Raw genomic sequence first — 22,225 nt, forward strand, 5'->3', positions numbered from 1 at the left:
CAGTCTGAGTCCCACTTTGTCCAGACGATGTAGAACCTCTTCCAGATGTTCAGATGTTAGGCGGAGTCACGACCTGTAACCAGTATGTCAACTTGGAACATGACGGTTCTGGGGATGGACTTCAGTAGACCCTCCAGCTTCCTCTGAAATATTGCTGCAGCCGAGCGAATTCCAAAAGGGCACCTGTTGTAGATAAACAGTCCTTTATGAGTGTTGATGCACGTAAGTTTATTCGACGTGTCGACCAGCTCCTGTGTCATGTAGGCCGACGTCACATCTCCACTTCGCTACCTCTCTCTCCTTGTTTAAGATGCTACTTAAAACCTATCTCTTTGACCAAGTTTTTGGTCATCTGCCGTAATTTCTTCTTATGTGGCTCGGTGTCAAAAATGTTTTTGTCTTATAACACTCCTGTGAGGCGCCTTGGGAGATTTTACGACATTAAAGGTGTTATATAAATACAAGCTGTTGTTGTTATTGCTTTAATTGGCGAACATTCATTGTTGACTTCACCAAAGTTTATGCAATCAGGGGAAGGGCATGTTATTTGTATAGTTCTGGCAGGAATTTCAGACACCTTAACTGACAAAGAAGCTGGAAAATCCAGCAAAGAATCCCGGGCTGGAGGGAAGTAAGAGTGGCGCGGGGGAAGGATGGGGGTGGGGGGGGACTGATGTCAGATACCCTCAGAAGAATAAATTAGATGCCAAACTATCGCTTCCCTACAAACTTAAAATTATTATTTTTTTAAATCAGTTTTTAAAATCTTTTGGACCTGGATCTTATTTACAGTGGTGGGTCAGCAAGCTCGCAGACATTCCAATACAGAACATGTGCTAAATCCCCAAATAGGCCCAGCCCTGCTCCCTTCGCTGATGATGACTGTGTTTGGCTCCACCCCAACAGGCTATTTAGAAAGTTTTAGAAGTGTTTGCAACTATCTTCAGCTCGAAGTGCCGAGTGGATGATCCATACCGGCCTCCTCCTGAGGTCCCCACCATCACAAAAGCCATTCTTTAGCCAATTTGATTCACTCCATGTGATATCCAGATGCAGCTGAGTGCAATGGATACAGCAAAGGCTATGGGCCCTGACAACATCCCGGCTGTCGTGTTGAAGACCTGTGCTCCAGAACTGGCCACGCTTCGGGCCAAGCTCTTCCAGTACTGCTACAACACTGTCATCTAACTGACAATATGGAAAACTGCACAGGCCTGTCCTGTCCACAAAAAGCAGGACAAATCCAGTCCGGCCAATTACTGCCCTATCAGTCTACTCTCAATCAAAAGCAAAGTGATGGAAGGTATTATCGACAGTGCTATCAAGTGGCACTTACTCACCAATAACCTGCTCACCGATGCTCAGTTTGGATACAACCAGGACCACACGGCTCCAGGCCTCAATACAGCCTTGATCCAAAAGAGCTGAATTCCAGAGGTGAGGTGAGAGTAACTGCCCTTGACATCAAGGCAGCATTTGACCGAGTGTGGCATCAAGGAGCCCTAGTAAAACTGAAGGCAATGGGAATCAGGGGGGAAATTCTCCACTGGCTGGAGTCATACCTAGCACAAACGAATGGTTGTTGGAGGTCAATCATCCCAGCCCCAGGGCATTGCTGCAGGAGTTCCTCAAGGTAGTGACCGAGGCCCAACCATCTTCAACTGTTTTATGAATGACCTTCTGTCCATCATAAGGTCAGAAGTGGGGATGTTCGCTGAAGACTGCACAGTGTTCAGTTCCATTCGCAACTCCTCAGAAAATGAAGCAGTCCATGCCCGTATGCAGCAAAACTGGACGCCAATCAGGCTTGGGCTGATAAATGGCAAGTAACATTTGCACCACATAAGTGCCACACAATGACCATCTCCAACATGCAAGAGTCTAACCACCTCCTCTTGATATTCAACGGCATTACCATCACTGAGTCCCCCACCATCAACATCCTGCGGGTCACCATTGACCAGAAACTTAACAGGACCAGCCAAATAAATACTGTGGAATCAAGAGCGGGTCAGAGGCTAGATATTCTGTGGTGAGTGTCTCACCTCCTGATAACCCAAACACTTTCCACCATCTACAAGGCACAAGTCAGGTGTGTGATGGAATACTCTCCACTTGCCTGGATGAGTGCAGCTCCAACAACACTCAAGAAACTTGACAGCATCCAAGACAAAGCAGCCCACATGATTGGCACCCTATCCACAGCCTTAAACATTCACTCCCTCCACCACTGACGCACCGTGGCTGCAGTGTGTACCATCTATCAGATGCACTGCAGCAACTCACCACAGCTTCTTCGACAGCACCTCCCAAACCCACAACCTCTACCTCCTAGAAGGACAAGGACAGCAGGCACATGGGAACATCATCGCCTGCAAGTTACCCTCCAAGTTATACACCATACTGACTTGGAAATATATCGCCGTTCCTTCATCGTCACTGGGTAAAAATCCTGACACTCTCTCCCTAACAGCACTGTGGGAGTACCTTCACCACAAAGACTACAGTGGTTCAAGAAAGTGGCTCACCACCACCTTCTCAAGTGCAATTAGAGATGGACAATAATTGGTGGCCTTGCCAGCGATGCCCACATCCTGGAATGAATTAAAAAAAAACATATTTTAGCATTTAATTTGGATTAATTAGCAATCTTGTTTTGCGAGGCCCCTTGGGGAACAGTGACGATAATATGGTAGAAGTCTTCATTAAGATGGAGAGTGACACAGTTAATTCAGAGACTAGGTTCCTGAACTTAAAGAAAGGTAAGTTCGATGTTATGAGACGTGAATTGGCTAGGATAGACAGGCGAATAATACTTAAAGGGTTGACCGTGGATAGGCAACAGCAGACATTTAAAGATCACTTGGATGAACTTCAACAATTGTGCATCCCTGTCTAGCGTAAAAATAAAATGGGGAAGGTCGCTCAACCGTGGCTAACAAGGGAATTTAAGGATAGTGTAAAATCCAAGGAAGAGGCATATAGATTGGACAGTAAAAGTAAAAAACCTGAGGACTGGGAGAAATTTAGAATTCAGCAGAGGAGGACAAAGGGTTTAATTAGGAGGGGGAAATAGAGTATGAGAGTAAGCTTGCAGGGAACATAAAAACTGTGCAAAAGCTTCTATAGATATGTGAAAAGAAAAAGATTAGGGAAGACGAATTTAGGTCCCTTCCAGTCAGAATCAGGTGAATTCATAATGGGGAACAAAGAAATGGCAGATCAATTGAACAAATACTTCGGTTCTGTCTTCACGAAGGAAAACACACATAACCTTCTGGAAGTACTAGAAGACCGAGTGTCTAGTGAGAAGGAGGAACTGAAGGATATTCTTATTAGGCGGGAAATTGTGTTCGTGAAATTGATGGGTGTCATGTATTCAACCAGCATTGTAACCCATGTATAAACTGACCTAAGTTGTACACCGTGAGAACACTGACCACTAGGTGGGAGACACTCCTAACCTGGACCTTCAGGTATAAAAGGGGAAGCTCCACCCACCTTCATCACTTGAGTGCTAAGGAATAAAGGACAGGTCACAGACTGACCTTCTCTCAAGCATGGGCCTCGTGTGCATTTATATTGTGTAGTAAGGACGTATCAATGGCGACAAGAAACTGGGATTTAAACCACGTGAGCATGGCCACTAGCAGAACAGACGAGAGGTACTGTGTTAAGGAATGGTTGGGACAGAGATTCAACATTGTTAAAGCAGCACACAGTTCTCCAGGCAGACAAGGGCAGTCAGGCATGCCACAACATGTAGTCGAACCCAGAGGGGGAGTTCGACAGAGACAATGGCAAGCTGAACAGCGATTCACGCCATTGCAAGGGACAATGCGGCCAGTAATGGGGCCATCAACACCTGTTAATGGTGCACTCAAGGACAATAACAGGGGCAGTCAGGGACGATCGACTGGCAAGGGACCTTTTGTTTCAAACCGCAACTCATGCTGGAGGGGTGGAGGCATACATTCAGCCGGAGTTTGCAGAGATGAGCAAAATACCTGCAGAAATTGCAGAAATTGCAGAAATGGACACTGGGGGAAATCGCTGGAAGCTGAAGTTCAGCGAGTTCATGTGGAGCACGTATACAGTTCATACACCAGGACGCCACCGATAATGATGAAAGTGCTCCTCAATGGCATCCCAGTATCAATGGAGTTAGACACGGATGCCAGCCAGTCCCTGATGGGTATCAAACAGTTCGAAAAGTTGTGGGCATCCAAGGCCAGGAGGCCAAAATTATCGGCGATTGACGCACAGCTACGGACTTACACAAAGCAGATCATTCCGGTGCTAGGCAGCGCCACGGTAGTCGTGACCCACAAAGATTCGGAGAACAGGTTGCCACTCTGGATTGTCCCAGGGGACAGTCCCGCACTACTGGGGAGGAGTTGGCTTGCTGTCATGAACTGGAAATGGGGCGATGTCAATGCAATTTCCTCTGTAGAGCGAGTATCATGCTCACAGGTCCTGGACAAATTTGACTCATTATTTCAACCCGGCATTGGCACTTTCATGGGGGCCAAGGGAGTGATTCACATAAACCCGGATGCCAGACCAGTACACCACAAGGCCAGAGCGGTGCCGTACGTGATGCGGGAAAAGATAGAAGGTGAATTGGACCGCCTGCTGAGGGAAGGCATCATCTCGCCAGTCGAATTCAGTGACTAGGTGAGCCCAATTGTGCCGGTGCTCAAGGCGGATGGGTCGGTCAGGATATGTGGCGATTACAAGGCCACCATCAATCGGGTGTCACTAAAAGACCAGCTACCGAGAGCGGAGGACCTCTTTGCGACGCTATCCGGTGGCAAACTTTTTTCAAAATTGGACCTGACTTCAGCTTACATGACCCAGGAGCTGGCAAGTGAGTCGAAGAAGCTGACCACCATCACGACACACAAGGGGCTGTTTGAGTACAACAGATGTCCATTCGGGATTCGCTCGGCCGCCGAAATATGGAAAGCCTCCTCAAGTCGATTCCAGGGACGGTGGTTTTTCAGGACGACATCCTCATTACGGGTTACGATACTGAAGAACACCTCCACAACCTGGAGGAGGTGCTACGCAGACTGGACTGGGTAGGTCTGCGACTGAAAAAGGCGAAGTGCGTCTTCCTAGCTCCAGAGGTAGAATTCCTGGGGATGAGGGTAGCAGCAGACGGGATCAGCCCTACTGCATCCAAGATGGAAACGATCCAGAGAGCACCCAGACCCCGTAACACGACGGAGCTGCGTTCGTTCCTGGGGCTCCTGAACTATTTTGGTAACTTTCTTCCCAAATTGAGCACGCTGCTAGAGCCGCTACACGTGCTCCTACACAAAGGTCGCGAATGGGTCTGGGGGGACAGCCAGGAAAGGGCTTTTAATAGAGCACGCAATTTGTTATGTTCCAACAATCTGTTAACGCTATATGACCCATGTAAGAAACCTGTGTTAACGTGCGATGAGTCGTCCTATGGTGTCGGGTGTGTGTTGCAGCATGTCAATGCTAAGGGTCAGTTACAGCCGGTAGCTTATGCCTCCAGGAGTCTGTCCCAGGCAGAAAGGGGCTACGGGATGGTAGAAAAGGAGGCGCTCGCATGTGTATATGCGGTAAAGAAAATGCACCAGTACCTGTTTGGCAGGAAATTTGAGCTGGAGACAGATCACAAACCCCTAACGTCCCTTTTGGCCGACAACAAGGTCATAAATGCAAACGCATTGGCCCGCATACAGAGGTGGGCACTCACGTTAGCTGCCTATGACTACACAATTCGGCACAGACCGGGCACCGAAAACTGCGCCGATGCACTCAGCAGGCTCCCACTAGCCACCACTGAGGGGGCTACCGAGCATGGTGCTGAGATGGTCATGGCTGTTGAAGCTTTCGGAAGCAAAGGCTCACCCGTGACAGCCCATCAGATTAAAGTCTGGACAAATAGAGACCTGCTATTGTCTCTAGTCAAAAAATGTGTCCTGAATGGGGACTGGGCAACCACGTACAGGGCATGCCCTGAGAAATTTAAATCATTTCACAGGCGCAAGTATGAACTCTCGATTCAGGCCGATTGCCTACTGTGGGGAAACCGCGTAGTCATGCCCCAGATGGGCAGAGAGGTGTTCATCAGAGAACTCCACAATGGGCACCCGGGCATTGTCACGATGAAGGCAATTGCCAGGTCACATGTTTGGTGGCCAGGGATAGACGCAGATCTGGAACTTTGTGTTCGCAGGTGCAACACGTGTGCCCAGCTGGGCCATGCGCCCAGGGAAGCCCCCCTTAGCCCCTGGCCATGGCCCGCCAAGCCTTGGTCACGCATCCATGTGGACTACGCAGGTCCTTTCATGGGGAAAATGTTTTTGGTTGTAGTAGACGCCTACTCCAAATGGATCGAGTGTGACATTTTAAATTCAAGCACATCCTCTGCCATGGTAGAAAGCCTACGGGCAATGTTCGCCACCCACGGTCTACCGGATATCTTGGTCAGCGACAATGGCCCGTGCTTCACAAGCACTGAATTCCAGGACTTCATGGCAGGCAATGGAATTAATCATGTTAGAACGGCACCGTTCAAGCCGGCCTCAAACGGCCAGGCAGAACGAGCAGTGCAGATAATCAAACAGGGGATGCTCAGATTCCAAGGGGGTTCCCTACAAACCCGCTTATCACACCTCCTGTTGGCCTATAGATCCCGACCACACTCGCTCACAGGGGTTCCACCTGCAGAGCTACTAATGAAAAGGACGCTCAAAACCCGATTATCCCTTATACACCCCACCATGAAAGAAATTGTCGAGAGCAGGCGCCAATCACAATATCACTACCATGACAGGAATGCGAGGGCGCGATGTATTGATGTAAATGACCCTGTTTTTGTCCTCAACTACGCTGCAGGGCCCAAATGGCTCGCAGGCACTGTGGTTGCCAAAGAGGGAAATAGGATTCTGGTAGTTAAACTTACCAATGGACAAATCTGCCGCAAACATGTGGATCAATCAAAAAGGAGGTTCAGCAACCCCATAGAAGAAGCAGAGGAAGAACACGATATAAAGTTCACTCCACCACAGGTGACCGAACACCGGAACCAAAGGGAGGAGAGCCCAGTCACTGTTGGCAGTCCGGACAGGCCTGAGGCACTGCAAACAGCAGACACTCAGGCCAGCGCCCAACAACCGGAGCCCCAACTCAGGCGTCTACAAGGGAGCGTAAACCACCAGAAAGACTCAACCTGTGATCCCAATAAGACTTTGGGGGGCGAGTTGATGTCATGTATTCAACCAGCAGTGTAACCCATGTATAAACTGACCTAAGTTGTACACCGTGAGAACACTGACCACTAGGTGGGAGACACTCCTAACCTGGACCTTCAGGTATAAAAGCGGAAGTTCCACCCACCTTCATCACTTGAGTGCTATGGAATAAAGGACAGGTCACAGACTGACCTTCTCTCAAGCATGGGCCTCGTGTGCATTTATACTGTGTAGTAAGGACGTATCAACGGGATTGAAGGCCGATAAATCCCCAAGGGCTGATAGTCTGCATCCCAGAGTACTTAAGGAAGTGGCCCTAAAAATAGTGGATGCATTGATGATCATTTTCCAACAGTCTATAGACTCTGGATCAGTTCCTATGGACTGGAGGGTAGCTAATGTATCATCACTTTTTAAAAAAGGAGGGTAAGAGAAAACGGGTAATTATAGACCGGTTAGCCTGACATCAGTAGAGGGGAAAATGTTGGAATCAAAGATGAAATAACAGCGCATTTGGAAAGCAGTGACAGGATCGGTCCAAGTCAACATGGATTTATGAAAGGGAAATCATGCTTGACAAATCTGGAATTTTTTCAGGATGTAACTAGTAGAGTGGACAAGGGAGAACCAGTGGATGTGGTGTATTTGGACAGATTAGGTGAGTGGGCAAATGCATGGCAGTTGCAGTATAATGTGGATGAATGTGAGATTATCCACTTTGGTGGCAAAAACACGAAGGCAGAATATTATCTGAATCGTGGCAGATTAGGAAAAGCGGAGGTGCAACGAGACCTAGTTGTCATGGTACATCAGTCATTGAAAGTTGGCATGCAGGTACAGCAGGCGGTGAAGAAGGCAAATGGTATGTTGGCCTTCACAGCTAGGGATTTTGAATATCGGAGCAGGGAGGTCTTACTGCTGTTGTACAGGGCCTTGGTGAGGCCTCACCTGGAATATTGTGTTCCGTTTTGGTCTCCTAATCTGAGGAAGGACATTCTTGCTATTTAAGGAGTGCAGCGAAGGTTCACCAGACTGATTCCAGGGATGGCTGATCTGAGGAGAGACTGGATCGATTGGGCCTTTATTCACTGGAGTTTAGAAGGATGAGAGGGGATCTCATAGAAACATATAAAATTCTGATGGGACTGGACAGGTTAGATGCAGGAAGAATGTTCCCGATGTTGGGGAAGTCCAGAACCAGGGGACACAGTCTAAGGATAAGCCATTTTGGACTGAAATGAGGAGAAACTTCTTCACTCAGAGAGTTGTTAACCTGTGGAATTCCCTACCGCAGAGAGTTGTTGATGCCAGTTCGTTGGATACATTGATGAGTGAGTTAAATGTGGCCCTTAAGGCTAAAGGAATCAAGGGGTATGGAGAGGCAGCAGGAAATGGGTACTGAGGTGAAAGATCAGCCATTATCTTATTGAATGCTGGTGCGGCTCGAAAGGCCGAATGGCCTTCTCCTGCACCTATTTTCCATGTTTCTATGTTTCTATGTAATTCATAATGGGGAACAAAGAAATGGCAGACCAATTGAACAAATACTTTGATTCTGTCTTCACTAAGGTTGACCCAAATAACCTTCTGGAAATACTAGGAGACCGAAAGTCTAGCGAGAAGGTGGAACTGAAGGAAATCCTTATTAGACAGGAAACTATGTTAGGGAAATTGATGGGATTGAAGGCCGATAAATCCCCAGGGCCTGATAGTCTGCATTCCAGAGTACTTAAGGAAGTGGCCCTAGAAATAGTGGATGCATTGGTGATCATTTTCCAACATTCTATAGACTCTGGATCAGTTCCTATGGACTGGAGGGTAGCTAATGTTACCCCACTTTTTAAAAAAGCAGGGAATTATAGACCGGTTAGCCTGAAATCGGTAGTGGGGAAAATGTTGGAATCAATTATTAAAGATGTAATCGCAGCGCATTTGGAAAGCAGTGACAGGATCGATCAAAGTCAGCATGGATTTATGAAAGGGAAATCATGCTTGACAAATCTTCAAAATTTTTTGAGGATGTAACTAGTAGAGTAGACAAGGGAGAACCAGTGGATGTGGTGTATTTGGACTTTTGACAAGGTCCACACAAGAGATTAGTGTGCAAAATTAAAGCACATGGTATTGGGGGTAATGTATTGATGTGGATAGAGAACTAGTTACATAGAAACATAGAAAATAGGTGCAGGAGTAGGCCATTCAATAAGATCATGGCTTATCATGCACCTCAGTACCCCTTTCCTGCTTTCTCTCCATACCCCTTGATCCCTTTAGCCGTAAGGGCCATATCTAACTCCCTCTTGAATATATCCAATGAACTGGCATCAACAACTCTCTGCGGTAGGGAATTCCACAGGTTAACAATTCTCTGAGTGAAGAAGTTTCTCCTCATCTCAGTCCTAAATGGCTTACCCCTTATCCTTAGACTATGTCCCCTGGTTCTGGACTTCCTCAACATCGGGAACATTCTTCCTGCATCTAACCTATCCAGTCCCGTCAGAATTTTATATGTTTCTATGAGATCCCCTCTCATCCTTCTAAACTCCAGTGAATACAGGCCCAGTCGATCCAGTCTCTCCTCACATGTCAGTCCTGCCATCCCGGGAATCAGTCTGGTGAACCTTCACAGCACTCCCTCAAAAGCAGGAACACCCTTCCTCAGATTAGGAGACTAAAACTGAACACAATATTCCAGGTGAGGCCTCACCAAGGCCCTGTGCAACTGCAGTAAGACCTCCCTGCTCCTATATCAAATCCCCTAGCTATGAAGGCCAACATACCATTTGCCTTCTTCACCGCCTGCTGTACCTGCATGCCAACTTTCAAGGACTGATGTACCATGACACCCAGGTCTCATTGCATCTCCCCTTTTCCTAATCTGCCACCATTCAGATAATATTCTGCCTTTGTGTTTTTGCCATCAAAGTGGATAACCTCACATTTATCTACATTGTACTCCATCTGCCACGCGTTTTCCCACTCACCTAACCTGTCCAAGTCACCCTGCAGCCTTTTAGCGACCTCCTCACAGCTCACACCGCCACCCAGCTTCGTGTCATCCGCAAACTTGGAGATATTACACTCAATTCCCTCATCCAAACCATTAATATATATTGTAAATAGCTGGGGTCCCAGCACTGAGTCCTGCGGCACCCCACTATTCATTGCCTGCCATTCTGAAAAGGACACGTTTATCCCGACTCTCTGCTTTCTGTCTGCCAACTAATTCTCTATCTACATCAGTACATTACCCCCAATATCATGTGCTTTAATTTTGCACACCAATCTCTTGTGTGGGATCTTGTCAAAAGCCTTTTGAAAGTCCAAATACACCACATCCACTGGTTCTCCCTTATCCACTCTACTTGTTACATCCTGAAAAAATTCTAGAAGATTTGTCAAGCAGGATTTCCCTTTCATAAATCCATGCTGACTTGGACCGATCCTGTCACTGGTTTCCAAATGCGCTGCTATTTCATCTTTAATAATTGATTCCAACATTTTCCCCACTACTGACGGTCTATAATTACCCGTTTTCTCTCTCCCTCCTTTCATAAAAAGTGGTGATACATTAGCTACCTTCCAATCCAGAGTCAATAGACTGTTGGAAAATGATCTCCAATGTATCCACTATCTCTAGGGCTACTTCCTTAACTACTCTGGGATGCAGACTATCAGGCCCAGGGGATTTATCTGCCTTCAATCCCATCAATTTCCCTAACACAATTTCCCGCCTAATAAGGATTTCTTTCAGTTCCTCCTTCTCACTAGACCCTCGGTCACCTAGTATTTCCGGAAGGTTATTTGTGTCTTCCTTCGTGAAAACAGAACCAAAGTACTTGTTTCACTGGTCCACACTTTCTTCGTTCCCCATTATAGATTCACCTGAGTCTGACTGCAAGGGACCTACGTTTGTTTTCACTGATCTTTTACTCTTCACATATCTATAGAAGCTTTTGCAGTCAGTTTTTATGTTCCCAGCAAGCTTCCTCTCATACTCTATTTTCTAATTAAACCCTTTGTCCTCCTCTGCTGATTTCTAAATTTCTCCCAGTCCTCAGGTTTGCTGCTTTTTCTGGTCAATTTATATGCCTCTTTCTTGGATTTAACACTATCCTTAATTTCCCTTGTTAACTACGGTTGAGCCACCTTCCCAGTTTTATTTTTACTCCAGACAGGGATATAGAATTGTTGGCAGACAGGAAGAATAGAGTCGGAATAAACCGGTCCTTTTCAGAATGTCAGGCAGTGACTATTGGGGTACCGCAGGGTTCAGTGCTGGGACTCCAGCTATTTACAATATACATTAATGATTTAGATGAAGGAATTGAACGTAATATCTCCAAGTTTGCAGATGACACTAAGCTGGGTGGCAGTGTGAGCTGTGAGGAGGATGCTAAGAGTCTGCAGGGTGACTTGAACAGTTAGACGAGGCCAGTTTGTTAGATATATTCAAAAGGGAGTTAGATGTGGCCCGTCTGGCTAGAGGGATCAAGGGGTATGGAGAGAAAGCAGGAATGGGGTACTGAAGTTGCATGATCAGCCATGATCATATTGAATGGTAGTGCAGGCTTGAAGGGCCGAATGGTCTACTCCTGCATGTATTTTCTATGTTTCTATGTTTCTGACATCCCTACCCATAGACCTGAACTGCTCCAAAAAGGAATGGTTAGCTTGGAATGTGGACACAACCTTTCAAATATTCTCTTCTGGGTAGTGATACCTTAGTAGGGCAGATATTTAATGGATAAATCATTCTAAAATTTTTATTTGAGAAGTGAGCCTCTAAAATAATTAGATTCTTAAACTTCAATTATGTGGAGAGACTCGAGAAGCTGAGGTGGTTCTCCTTAAACAAAGTATGTTGAGGAGAGATTTAATAGCGTCACTCAAAATCATAAGAGGTATTGATAGAGTAAAAAAGGATAAACTGTTTCCACTGATAGGATTACATAGATGTAAGATAATTGACAAAAGAACCAGATGAGAAGATATTTTTTATGCAGCAACTTGTTATCATCTGGAATGTATTCCCTGAAAGGGTGGTGGAAGCAGATTCAATAGTAACTTTCAGAAAGGAATTGGATGTGCTTGAAAAGAAAAAAAATTAAAGCTATGGGGAAAGTGCCAGAGAGTGGAATTATTTGCTGTTGTGTATGCAATAACTCAATAGACTGAATACTGTAAACTGCGAACAGGTACAAACCTGGCTTTACTTTACTAGGGCCCAAAGTGATTACATTACAAGATGGCTGGCCTTTTATACCTGGGCCGCACACATGTGCATACAGCCCATTGACCTCCGACAGTGGTGCCACCTGGTGGCTCGTAAACCTAAGCATACATACATGACAATTGGATAGCTCTTTCAAAGAGCTGGCACGGGTACAATGGGCCAAATGGCCTCCCTCCATGCTGTAAGAGACTACAGGGGGTAAATTCATGGCCGCCACCGGCAACTCGGGTTAGTGACTGTTGAAAATGGACGCAGGACTACTTGAGAACAATTTCCATGGAGGGCTAAAATTTTTTAGCCCAGCGCTAACTTAGTGTGTAATGTCCTCCTGGTGTCATTAGTGCAGGCTTTGAAGTTGAAATTCCCATCCTGAAGAGCCATTCCATCTTCTAACAGCTGGGAGCAAGGCTGTAGAGTTTTCAAGGAATTGTTGGTAATTAAAAGTGCTATGAATTAAAGGGGCAATGCGTTCAGAACTAATAAAAATTAAAATGAAGTGAAAAAATTTAGTTACCAGCCCTTACTGCCTTTAAAAAAATTAACATTAAAAGGATGTCCCAAATGGGAGTCTTCTGCCTCCTCCTCGTCTGCTTCCTCCTCTTTGGCATCTTTCTCTTTCCTCTGCATGGGGACACTGTCAAGCTGAAATGACAGCATAAAATGCTGGAAATACTCAACAGGTCAGACAGCATCTTGACCTGAGACATGAACTCAGTTTCTCTCACCACAGATGTTGCCTGACCTGCTGAGTAGTTGCAACATTTTCTGTCTTCTCAGAGGCCTTCCTCTACCATCTGAGGCCTTGCAAGTGTCCAACAGCAGTCTCTACACACTTAAAAAAAACTTTTAACATCTATTGCAGCAAGCCACTATTCCAGTAAAATCAAAAAACTCAGTCTAAAAGCTTAAATGCAAACTTACCTGAAAGGAGTGTGTGTCCCTTTAAGAGATACTGACAGCGTTTCTGGAAGTCTGCTGAATGCTGGGTTTATCTAACGAGCTTAGTACCCAGCGCTGAACTCAGCTCCAGAGTCGAAGTTCGCCCTGGTGACGTTAAGTCGGTGTTGCACGCCGACTGACATCACCACCCGACCATTTTTCTTTGCTGTGCGATACTTCTTAACGGCAGTGCTGCCACGCTTAGGAAAATGGAGGATGCTGCGGGACCAGCCACCAGCTGGCGAAGGAGCGGTGGCTGGCCTCTTCGCACCATTTTTTGCCTGTAATGGGTGGCCTGAAGCCCCCGAATTTTTAGCCCTAACATTCAAGAAGGAGGGACCGAGGGAAATCCTTATTAGTCGGGAAATTGTGTTGGGGAAATTGATGGGATTGAAGGCCGATAAATCCCCAAGGCCTGATGGACTGCATCCCAGAGTACTTAAGGAGGTGGCCTTGAGAATAGCGGATGCATTGACAGTTATTTTCCAACATTCCATACACTCTGGATCAGTTCCTATGGAGTGGAGGGTAGCCAATGTAACCCCACTTTTTAAAAAAGGAGGGAGAGAGAAAACAAGGAATTATAGACCGGTCAGCCTGACATCGGTAGTGGGTAAAATGATGGAAGCAATTATTAAGGATGTCATAGCAGCGCATTTGGAAAGAGGTGACATGATAGGTCCAAGTCAGCATGGATTTGTGAAAGGGAAATCATGCTTGACAAATCTTCTGGAATTTTTTGAGGATGTTTCCAGTAGAGTGGACACGGGAGAACCAGTTGATGTGGTGTATTTGGACTTTCAGAAGGCTTTCGACAAGGTCCTGCACAAGAGATTAATGTGCAAAGTTAAAGCACATGGGATTGGGGGTAGTGTGCTGACGTGGATTGAGAACTGGTTGGCAGACAGGAAGCAAAGAGTAGGAGTAAATGGGTACTTTTCAGAATGGCAGGCAGTGACTAGTGGGGTACCGCAAGGTTCTGTGTTGGGGCCCCAGCTGTTTACATTGTACATTAATGATTTAGACGAGGGGATTAAATGTAGTATCTCAAATTTGCAGATGACACTAAGTTGGGTGGCAGTGTGAGCTGCGGGGAGGATGCTATGAGGCTGCAGAGTGACTTGGATAGGTTAGGTGAGTGGGCAAATGCATGGCAGATGAAGTATAATGTGGATAAATGTGAGGTTATACACTTTGGTGGTAAAAACAGAGAGACAGACTATTATCTGAATGGTGACAGATTAGGAAAAGGGGAGATGCAACGAGACCTGGGCGTCATGGTACATCAGTCATTGAAGGTTGGCATGCAGGTACAGCAGGCGGTTAAGAAAGCAAATGGCATGTTGGCCTTCATAGCGAGGGGATTTGAGTACAGGGGCAGGGAGGTGTGACTACAGTTGTACAGGGCCTTGGTGAGGCCACACCTGGAGTATTGTGTACAGTTTTGGTCTCCTAACTTGAGGAAGGACATTCTTGCTATTGAGGGAGTGCAGCGAAGGTTCACCAGACTGATTCCCGGGATGGCGGGACTGACATATCAAGAAAGATTGGATCAACTGGGCTTGTATTTACTGGAGTTCAGAAGAATGAGAGGGGATCTCATAGAAACGTTTAAAATTCTGATGGGTTTAGACAGGTTAGATGCAGGAAGAATGTTCCCAATGTTGGGGAAGTCCAGAACCAGGGGTCACAGTCTAAGGATAAGGGGTAAGCCATTTAGGACCGAGGTGAGGAGAAACTTCTTCACCCAGAGAGTGGTGAACCTGTGGAATTCTCTACCACAGAAAGTTGTTGAGGCCAATTCACTAAATATATTCAAAAAGGAGTTAGATGTAGTCCTTACTACTCGGGGGTACTGAGGTTGCATGTTCAGCCATGAATTCATTGAATGGCGGCGCAGGCTCGAAGGGCCGAATGGCCTACTCCGGCACCTATTTTCTATCTATCTATCTATCTTCAAGGATCAAGTCCAAACAGAGATTTGTGGAGGCACCTATCCCTTTAAATCGCATTTCTGCTGCATCGTTCCAGACTGTCAAGGCAATGACTTTCTGGTCGAGGTTAAGACCTAACAAATGAGGTGCTTCCATGCATGAATTTAGCAAATGGGTCCTCGTTTAGGTGCAGGACCCTCATTTTAATATTGAAATCAATGCTTTGCTGGCAGCCACCTAAAAGATCTCAGGATCAATTTAGCAGAGGCCCCTGTGCATGTGCAGCTCTGATTCCGGCCGGCACACTGCTAAACTTATCATTGTTGAGCCTGTTCTGTGCCTGAATGATGTCACGTTCACAGGGAACATTAGTCTCCTTCAGTGCTGAAGGTACTATCCAATGGTTTAATCAGCACTCTGAAGTGAATATAGGTTTTCAAAATCTCTGTCCCTTGACCTTACCAATTTTCCCCCTTTGCAATTTTTTTCCCCGGTTCATGTGGCTTTGAATTGCACTGAGTTCTGAATTGAGGTGGGCTTTCTTCACAGCTTGTAAATCAAGACTTTGGGTGCAGTTAGATAAATTACAGTGTTAATATTGTTATGTATGTAAACTTGTATATACCTTGTACAGCCACCAGAGGGCTCATCCCCATGGAATCCCAAGGGATCCCACAATCCCTCCGGAGCACAGATACTTAAGGAGGCCTCACAGGTTGGAGAGGCACTCTGGAGACCTGCAATAAAAGACTAAGGTCACACTTTACTTTGAGCTCACAGTATCCAGTCAGTCTCTTTATTCATATATAACAACTGGTGATGAGATACAGATGACGAACCCAACGATGCAGAGAACAGTGGGCATCCTGGAGAAATTTTCGGAGGGAGATGATTGGGAAACCATCGTGGAGCGACTCGACCAATACTTCATGGCCAACAAGCTAGATGGGGAAGAGAGCGCTGCCAAACAAAGGGCGATTCTCCTCAGCGTCTGCGGGGCACCAACGTATGGCCCCATGAAAAATCTGTTTGCTCCAGCGAAACCCACGGTTAAATCGTACGACGATTTGTGCACACTGATCCGGGAGCATCTGAACCCAAAGGGAAGCGTACCGGTTCTACACCTACAAAAGGTCTGAAGGCCAGGAAGTGGCAAGTTATGTCGCCGAGCTGAGACGCCTTGAAGGTCATTGCGAATTTGAAGGACATTTGGAGCACATGCTCAGAGACTTTTTTGTACTTGGCATTGGCCATGAAGTGATATTTCGCAAAATCTTGACTGTAGAGACCCCAACCTTGAGTAAGGCCATAGCGATAGCCCAGGCGTTCATTGCCACCAGTGACAATACTTAGCAAATCTCTCAGCACACGAGTGCTGCTACAAGTACCTTGAACAAAGTGATGTTGTTTTCAAATTGCAATGTACAGGGCAGGCCCCACTTGCCTGCAGCTGCATGTCCACAGATGTCTCAGAGTCCACCATCAAGGGTGATGAATGCAAGGCCATTAACACCTTGTTGGTGCTGCGGGGTGATCATTGTTTCCATTCATGCCGCTTCAAAGGTTATATTTGCAAGGACTGTGGAACAATGGGACACCTCCAACGTATTTGCAGGCGAGCTGCAAACCCTGCTAATCCTGCAAACCACCACGTTGCAGAGGAGGACAGATTTACGACGGATCACGACAAACCAGAGTCTCAGACCGAGGAGGCAGAGGTATATGGGGTGCACACATTCACCATGAATTGTCCCCCGATAATGCTGAAGGTTGAATTAAATGAACTCCCGGTGTCAATGGAGCTGGACACGGGCGCGAGCCAGTCCATTATGAGCAAAAAGACTTTCGAAAAATTGTGATGCAGCATGTCCTCAAGGCCAGTCTTGACTCCCATTCGCACAAAACTGAGAACTTACACAAAGGAACTGATTCCTGTAATCGGCAGTGCTCCTGTAAAGGTGCACAAGCTACCACTTTGGGTGATATCGGGCGATGATCCCACACTGCTCAGCAGGAGCTGGCTGGGAAAGATACGCTGGAACTGGGACGACATCCGAGCGCTCTCGTCCACTGACGACACTTCGTGTGCCCAAGTCTTAAACAAGTTCCCTTCGCTGTTCGAACCAGGCATCGGGAAGTTCCAAGGAGCAAAAGTGCAGATCCACCTAATTCCGGGGGCGCCACCCATCCATCACAAGAGAAAGGTTAGCGATTGAGCTGGACTGGCTGCAATGAGAGGACATCATTTGTCCGATCGAATTCAACGAGTGGGCCAGTTCGATTGATCCAGTCCTTAAGGGAGACGGCACCATCAGAATCTGTGGTGATTACAAAATAACTATCAATCATTTCTCCCTGCAGGATCAATAGCCACTACCAAAGGCTGATGATCTTTTTGTTACGCTGGCGGGAGGAAAGATGTTCATGAAGCTGGACTTGACCTCGGCCTTCATGATGCAGGAGATGGAGGAATCATCGAAGGGCCTCACCTGCATCAACACGCACAAAGGTCTCTTCATTTATAACAGATGCCCATTTGAAATTCGATCTGCGGCGGCGATATTCCAGAGAAACATGGAAAGCTTACTGAAGTCGGTCCCGCACACAGTGGTCTTCCAGGACGACATCTTGGTTACAGGTCGGGACACAGTCAAACATCTGCAGAACCTGGAGGAGGTTCTTTGTCGACTCAACCGTGTGGGGCTCAGGTTGAAACGCTCGAAGTGCATTTTCCTGGCGCCTGAAGTAGAGTTCCTGGGGAGAAGAATCATGGCGGACAGCATCAGGCCCACTGATTCGAAGACGGAGGCAATCGAGAACGCACCGAGGCCACAGAACGTGACGGAGCTGCGGTCATTTCTACGACTCCTGAACTACTTTGATAACTTCTTACTGGGTCTCAGCACACTGTTAGAATCACTGCACGCATTACTGCGTAAAGGAGACGAATGGGTATGGGGTAAAAGCCAAGAAAATGCCTTTGTAAAAGCTAGAAAATTGTTATGCTCAAACAAATTGCTTGTGTTGTATGATCCATGCAAGCGTTTAGTACCAGCATTTGATGTGTCGTCATATGGCGTCGGGTGTGTATTGCAACAAGCTAATGAATCTGGGAAATTGCAACCGGTTGCTTATGCATCCAGTAGTCTGTCTAAGGCTGAGAGAGCCTGCAGCATGATTGAAAAAGAAGTGTTAGCGTATGTCTATGGGGGAAAGAAAATGCATCAATATCTATTTGGGCTAAAATTTGAATTGGAAACGGACCATAAGCCACTAATATCCCTGTTTTCCAAAAGTAAGCGGATAAATACGAATGCATCAGCCCATATCCAGAGATGGACGCTTACGTTGTCTGCATACAACTATGCCATCCGCCACAGGTCAGGCACAGAAAACTGCGCAGATGCTCTCAGTAGGCTGCCATTGCCCACCACAGGGTGGAAATGGCGCAGCCCGCAGATTTAGTCATGGTTATGGAAGCATTCGAGAGTGAGCAATCACCTGTCACAGCCCAACAGTTTAGAACCTGGATGAGCCAGGACCCCTTACTGTCCCTAGTAAAAAATTGTGTGCTTCACGGGAGCTGGTCCAGTGTCCCAGTGGAAATGCAGGAAGAGATAAAGCCGTACCAGTGGCGCAAAGATGAAATGTCTATGCAGGCAGACTGCCTTCTGTGGGGTAATCGGGTAGTGGTCCCCAAGAAGGGCAGAGACACTTTAATCAGTGACCTCCGCAGTACCCACCCAGGCACAGTAATGATGAAAACGATAGCTAGATCCCACGTGTGGTGGCCCAGTATCGATGCAGACTTAGAGTCCTGTGTGCACATATGTAACACATGCTCGCAGTTAAGCAATGCACCCAGGGAGGCGCCACTAAGTTTATGGTCGTGGCCCTCCAAACCGTGGTCCAGGGTACATGTCGACTATGCAGGCCCGTTTTGGGGTAAAATGTTCCTTGTGATTGTAGATGCGTACTCCAAATTAAATGAATGTGAGATAATGTCGGCAAGCACGTCTGCTGCCACCACTGAAAGCCTGTGGGCCATGTTTGCCACGCACGGACTACCTGATGTCCTCCTGAGTGACAACGGGCCATGTTATGCCAGTGCCGAGTTCAAAGAGTTCATGACCCGTAATGGGATCAAACATGTTACATCTGCCCCGTTTAAACCAGCGTCCAATGGTCAGGCAGAGAGAGCAGTGCAAACTATCAAGCAGGGCTTGAAGAGGGTAACTGAAGGCTCACTGCAGACTCGCCTATCTCGAGTCCTGCTTAGCTACCGCACGAGACCCCACTCGCTCACTGAGATTCCACCCGCTGAACTGCTCATGAAAAGGGCACTTAAGACAAGGCTCTCGTTAGTTCACCCTGATCTACATGAACAGGTAGAGAGCAGGTGGCTTCAACAAAGTACATATCATGATAGCGCAAATGTGTCACGCGAAATTGAAATCAATGATCCTGTATTTGTATTGAATTATGGAGAAGGTCCCAAGTGGCTCCCCGGCACTATTGTGGCCAAAGAGGGGAGCAGGGTGTTTTGGGTCAAACTTTCAAATAGACTCATTCACCGGAAACACTTGGACCAAATCAAACTCAGACTCATGGACTATCCTGAGCAACCCACTTTGGACCCTACCTTCTTTGACACCCCAACATACACACCAGTGGCAACCGACACGAAGCAGAACCCATCACCCGCAGCAGCTCAGCATGATTCACCACACCAGGCAGCCCATCAAGGCCAGCTGCACAGCAGCCCAGCGAGAGCCCAACAAACGATTCACCAACACCAGCATTTGCACCGGGAAGATCAACCAGGGAAAGAAAGGACCCAGATCGACTCACCTTGTAAATAGTTACACTGTTGACTTTGGCGGGGGGGGGGGTGGTGGAGTGTTGTTATGTGTGTAAACTTGTATATACCTTGTACAGCTACCAGAGGGCTCATCGCATGGACTCCCAAGGGATCCCACAAGGCTGGAGAGGCACTCTGGAAACCTGTAATAAAAGACTAATGTCACATTTTACTTTGAGCTCACAGTATCCAGTCAGACTCTTTATTCATATATAACAAATATCATATTGTAAACTATGCACTACAAGCCAAGTGTTGCGAGTTTTAATTACAGGATCACCTTGAGTTCGTTGACCTCATCCAGGATGCCAATAGTTCCAGTACTCCTGGGCTCGGGAGAGAAATATCACCCAGGGTCCTGACCCTGTAGTACTTTCCAGTGACCCCTGCTGAGAAGTGTACATCAGGTAGGAATAGGATTCGACTGTTTGTAATGCCATCTATAGTCATCATCTTCATAGGCAGTTCCTCGGAATCGAGGATGAATTGCTTCCACACTAGACATGAATTCTCAGGTGATGGAAGACTACAATTGCAGGACCTACAGTCTCTGCCACAGGTGGGGCAGATGGTGGTTGAAGGAACAGATGGGTGGGGAGCCTGGGTTGCCGTGTGCTCCTTCCACTGTCGACGCTGGGCTTTAGCTTGCTCTCGGCAAAGAGACTCGAGGTGTTCAGTGCCTTCCCGGATGCTTTTCCTCCACTTTGGGCAGTCTTGGACCAAGGATTCTCAGGTGTTGATGGGATGTTACATTTTTTCAAGGAGGCTTTGAGGGTGACCTTGAAGCGTTTCCTCTGCCCACCTGGGGCTCGCTTGTCGTGTCGGAGCTCCGAGTAGAGCGCTTGTTTTAGGAGTCTCGTGTCAGGCATGTTTTGAGGTGCCTGCTGAACATAGTCCATGTCTCTGAGCCATATAGGAGGGTGGGTATCACAACTGCTCTGTAGACCATGAGCTTGGTGCCGGGTTTGAGGTCCTGGTCTTCAAACACTCTCTTCCTCAGGCAACCGAAGGCTACACTGGCACATTGAAGGTGGTGTTGGACCTCGTCATCAATGCCTGCCCTTGTTGACGTTGTCCAAGGCCTTGTCGTGGATTTTGATAACAGCGGGGCAGTGCTGTGTGGTGGGGGCAGGTTGGTAGAGGACCTTTGTCTTACGGATGTTTAGTGTAAGGCCCATGCTCTCGTACACTTCGGTGAAGGTGTTGATGATGGCTTGGAGTTCGGCCTCCGAGTGTGCACAGACACAGGCATCGGCTGTGTACTTTAATTCGATGACGGAGGATGGGACAACCTTGGATCTGACCTGGAGGCGGCGGAGGTTGAACAGATTCCCATTTTTTCTGTAATTTAGCTCCTCTCACGCCGGGAGCTTGCTAAGAGTGAGATGGAGCATGTAATCTATATATGCTTGGGGTTACTAGCCACCAGGTGGTGCCACTGTCGGAGGTCAGTGGACTGTACGCATGTGTGCGGGGCCCAGGAATAAAAGACAAACCATCATGTAATGTAACCACTTTGGGCTCTAATAAAGCAGAGCCAGGTTTGTACCTGTGTTAGTTTACAGTATTCATTCAATCGAGTTATTACATTCATAACATTTGGCGACGAGGCAACTTAAGAACTGTTGCATGCAAAAATTAGCACAATTGGAACTCTGGAGAGATTTGTGGAGGGAGAGGACTGGGCAGATTTTGTAGCTTGCCTGGACCAGTACTTCGTGGCCAACACGAAGGAGGAACCCACTGACGCAGTTAGGCGCAGGGCGGTCTTCCTTATGGTTTGCGATTCGAAAATCTATGAACTCATAAAGAATTTTCTCTTGCCTGCAAGTCCAACGGACAAGGACTATGAGGAATTGTGAGCTCTAGTACGTGACCATCTGAAACCAGAAGAAGGCATCATCATCTCACGATATCGATTCTACAAGCAGGTTTGTTCTGAGGGCCAGGATATGTAGGAATTCGTTGCCGAACTAAGACGCCTAGCTGGACTGTGTAAGTTTGAAAATGCATTGAGAGA

Source organism: Pristiophorus japonicus, chromosome 2, assembly GCF_044704955.1.
Source record: "Pristiophorus japonicus isolate sPriJap1 chromosome 2, sPriJap1.hap1, whole genome shotgun sequence".
In the NCBI taxonomy this organism is placed as follows: domain Eukaryota; kingdom Metazoa; phylum Chordata; class Chondrichthyes; family Pristiophoridae; genus Pristiophorus; species Pristiophorus japonicus.